Below are 319 nucleotides of genomic sequence, written 5' to 3' on the forward strand. Positions count from 1 at the left end.
GCATTCATGAGAATCCGGAAAGTTTAAACCTTGTCTGTGGTATTCCGAGTAGGATTCAGGGATTGAATGACTGTGACGAGCGTCAAACTCGCGAATGCTGGGCGTAGTGACAGACGCAAAAGGAGGGTGACTCCTATTCCAGCACGATCGGGAACCTCAGATGATTAGTCGTGCTGTGACAGAGCATCTGGACCATTTTCACAAGAGGAGGGGATGTAATCATTGACAACGGTGATGTCCCAACACACAGCTTGCCATAGAAGGACGTGTGTGCGTGAATCAGAGGACAGAGGAAAGCAGGGATTCAGAAGACAAAGCA

This window comes from Arachis ipaensis, chromosome B04 (genome assembly GCF_000816755.2).
Source record: "Arachis ipaensis cultivar K30076 chromosome B04, Araip1.1, whole genome shotgun sequence".
NCBI lineage: Eukaryota > Viridiplantae > Streptophyta > Magnoliopsida > Fabales > Fabaceae > Arachis > Arachis ipaensis.